Raw genomic sequence first — 4,186 nt, forward strand, 5'->3', positions numbered from 1 at the left:
TTTTGGTTTTGTAAATTAAAACAAATACAAAAAGAGAGATGTTAGATAACCAATAACTTTTTTGAATAATATGAACAATTACCAATCAAATCAAAACACACTACACTTTTAAATTACTCACCTAAATCTTAATATTAGAATAACCATCCGCACACCTAGTAAAATGAACCTCCAATATATCCATTATTCATATTATTTAATATTTTCATTGTCTACCTATACTTTTTTATACAAAAAATATTAAAAAATCATCCTACTTAATCATGTCGATTTTTTCAAATTGAATAAAATAAATTAAATAAACTTTTTCTAATGATGTTTCATTATGTTACAAAAAGTCTAACTAATTCAAATTAATAAAGTTATTAAGTAAGATATTCTAACAGTTATATTTTTTAAAATTATTCTTATCTAACCTAAATTAATAAAATCAGTCTAATAACAATAACATAAATATATAAACTAAACTACAATTATTATTATCTAATATAAACTAACAAAATCAGTCTAACAACAATAATATTAAAATAATCAACTAATTTGGTTATCAATCTCATGGTTAAATGTTCCAACAATATGTGTAATCGTATTCAACCAATCAATATTCTCAACACATGCACATGTTTGCATCATCGTCAATAAACTAAAACCCAACGAAAAGATCTAATGAAACAAAATTTCTCTACAGAAAAGAAAGTTGGAAAAGTTTGGAAATTTTAGAAAATGAACTCATCTGTCGGCAAGTCTATATATATGAAGTATTTTATATAAATATGATCATTATAGACGAGTTTTTTATACATATATCTCGTTTTTTTCATAGATTGAATATGTTAAGAAGGATTATAGTGTCTTTTTTTTTTTAACAACAGAGTTCAACACAAAAAATAGAGTGAGAAAGCTAACAAACAAGGAACCTATAAAAATATGACCAGAAAATTGTCTCTAGTGTTATTTCTGACATTGCTTTCAACAACAGAAGGGATCTAAATTACACTATTTCCTATAACAGATTATAGATTTACGAAACACCTCCTCAGCACCTCCTTCTGTGTTGTTAAAAATCTGCCTGTTCTTCTCTAGCCAAATGTTCCAAATAACAGAGAAGAAACATATGAGCCACTTGTTGCGGTCTCCTTTCTTGTGAGCAACACCTGTCCAGCTCTCAAAGTGTTCCTTTAGTGAGCCCGGAATAGACCACGAACTCCCAAAGTCAGATAGCTATCGACACCACACCTGCCAAGTAAACTCACAACCCAAAAACAAGTGATATATAAATTCAACGTCTTTTTTACACAACACGTATATGTTATCACCATGTTGAACAATTCCCAGTCTATGCAATCTTTTTTTGGTATTAACTCTCCCTATCAGCGTAAACCAAATAAACAACTCCACCCGTGGTGGAACCAAACCTTTCCAAATGGTTCTGGTGAAACTATAGCTGGTAACTTCCTCCGGAAGGATTTCTGACTGTATTACCTGCACAAAATTGTTAGTTGAAAAAATACCTTCCTTGTCAAACTTCCAAACAACTCTATCTTACTTATCATGTGCTAGCTTAATAGACCTTAAAGTTTCATGTAACTGATCCACTAATTTCAACTCCTATTGATACAACTCTCATCTTATTTCGTCTGTAAATTGAATACACTGCTAATTTTTTTTTGTTTATTTTCTCTAGAGAACGTGCTTCAATTAATGGGGTAAAATTTTAATATTTTAAGAAATTATACAATTACCCATCTCAAATAATAAATTACAAAATAACCCAACTATAGTTAAGTAATGACCAATTAAAATGTGACATATCATGAAGGATAACTTACATGTTATTTTAGAGGGGGTTGGGTAGAATTCACCTTATAATAATATTTATTTTATTGGTTTTAAAAAAATTCGGCTTTTAATTAATAAATACCAATCAGTACCAGCATATGTTTGCTTGATTAATGAGATTGCACATCCCAAATTTAAAGAAGGATCATTCTCAAAGTGGCCATAAAACAGACTTAAATTTTAGGAGTGCTATGCTTGAGATGGAGAGAATTGGTAATTAGTAATAACTTGCTGTAATATTTTATTAGACTTGATAGGTAGATAATAATTTTTGTGAACAATATGAATAATGGGTTTTAAAATTAGTCTAATAAAATAAAAATACACTACATCCCAAATTATCCATCTAAATCTTAATATTAAAATAACTATCCGCACACTTAGTAAATTGAACATCCGACGAAAAACCCCAAAAAAAAATTAAACATTCAATATATCCATTATTCATATTATTTAATTTTTTTATTATCTACTTATACTTTTTCTATTTTAATTTAACTCACACATATATTCAACTTAGTAGGTTATAGGTTGATGTTGAACCTATTTAAATCTTTAGATATAATAAGGTTAACCTTTGGTTTATTATTAATTTTTGTGTACATTGATGATTGATGTGAAAATGAAAATATTAAATATAAATCAATTCAGTTAGTAAATCAATTTTTTCCTTATTAATCAGCCATCATTTTTTTTGTAATAATAACTCAAACCATATTTGCCTCTCATTTTTTTTTATTTATGGGCTAATTATTTGCTAAAAAAATTTGATCTTTACGTTTTATCAATGTAAAAGTATTATATCATCAACGTATCAAAATTAAGAAATATATTTTCTTTGTTTAGTATATCAAGAAAATTCCGTTCAAAAGTCATAATCAAGAGGAGAAATTAATTAAAAATTTTTGCTATTTTATGTTCTAAAAATATTGATTAAGTATATTAAAGGAAAGAAGCATACGCATTATATTCTCCGAAGGATTTCGTTGAAGTAATATGTTGTCAGAAGTATGAAAAATAATTAAGAAAAAAAATGAAAGATATAGAAATTTTTTTTGATAATTTCAATATAACATTATTGTATATTTTTTTTTCGATAATATTAAAAAGACAAAAAAAAAACAGTTAGAATTTGTTTTATTTAATATTTATTAATTATTATAATAATTAATAAATATTAAATAAAACAAATTCTAACTGTTTTTTTTTTGTCTTTTTAATATTATCGTAAAACAAATATACAATAATGTTATATTGAAATTATCAAAAAAAATTTCTATATCTTTCATTTTTTTTCTTAATTATTTTTCATACTTCTGACAACATATTACTTCAACGAAATCCTTCGGAGAATATAATGCGTATGCTTCTTTCCTTTTAGGCCAAACCTTAGCGGCTAAGTTTATTCAAATTGTAGAGAGCAATAACCATAGCATAAATAATGTCTATTATATCCCAATTTATTTAACTGTTTTCTTTCTTTTTTGGATTTTTTTTTTTAGTTTTTTGATGGTTAGCTAGGCAAGCCTTGATGATGTTTAAAAATTGGTTGATTCTTCTTCTATTTAGATATGTCCACAATCTAGTAAATATTTGACAATTGATTCTAAAAATTAATACCTTACAAAAGCACATGCATAATAATAATGATGACGAGATAGAAGCAATGCAAGTTCTTATAGAAAAAAAGTGATGATAATTAACCTAATATAGCAAACCATTATTGATAGTGGGTAGCTATATAAAAACCAATAATGAATCATGGATTCAATACATCCATATCACAACTTTGAAAAAATTTCTCTTTTATGAATATATAGGCGTGGATGTGGACAAATTGTGAGAATCAGTTCAAAGAATACATACTTACATATGACATATATATCATATCATCAAAGCTTGGCAACTTCGAAATAATTATAACTTGCAAGAAATTCAGAGATTTTGATGAAAATTTTTCAATGGAAGAAAGCTCACGCATTCAAAAAGTAATTAAAAGGTAAAGTTGGACGCATGACAAATTAAATTTGATATCTCCCCTAAAAGTTCAACAATAAATTATTAGGAGTAAATGCATGCCTATTTCTTTTGATTTTATTTTTTACAGAAAATGAAGTGTGGATAACAATTACCTTTAACTATACACTAAAAATCAACTACCAAATAATTTTCGTACTCATCCAGAGGGGTTACATTTTCCTAGTGAAAAATAAAAATGTGGAGGAACATTTTGCTGCCATATACAAAAATGGATATAGAGATGAGGAGAAATTTTGAGATATAATTGTTATTCTAAAATTTAATAATTAATTTTTAATATATAAATAATATTGCATTTTGTTTGGGT

The 4,186-nt window shown here is 26.3% G+C and overlaps 1 long non-coding RNA gene across 1 annotated transcript in view; it reads right to left on the reverse strand.

Annotated features, from left to right (window-relative positions):
• LOC110265552 overlaps positions 45-4,186 on the reverse strand; it is a 12,561-nt gene continuing 8,419 nt past the window's right edge. Inside the window, exons 2-3 of the long non-coding RNA XR_002351708.1 lie at positions 4,033-4,038; positions 45-221 (exon numbers count right to left, since the gene is read on the reverse strand). This is a non-coding gene — a long non-coding RNA (uncharacterized LOC110265552). The remainder of the gene's footprint in view (positions 222-4,032; positions 4,039-4,186) is intronic.

Source organism: Arachis ipaensis, chromosome B08 (assembly GCF_000816755.2).
Source record: "Arachis ipaensis cultivar K30076 chromosome B08, Araip1.1, whole genome shotgun sequence".
NCBI classification, from domain to species: Eukaryota; Viridiplantae; Streptophyta; class Magnoliopsida; order Fabales; family Fabaceae; genus Arachis; species Arachis ipaensis.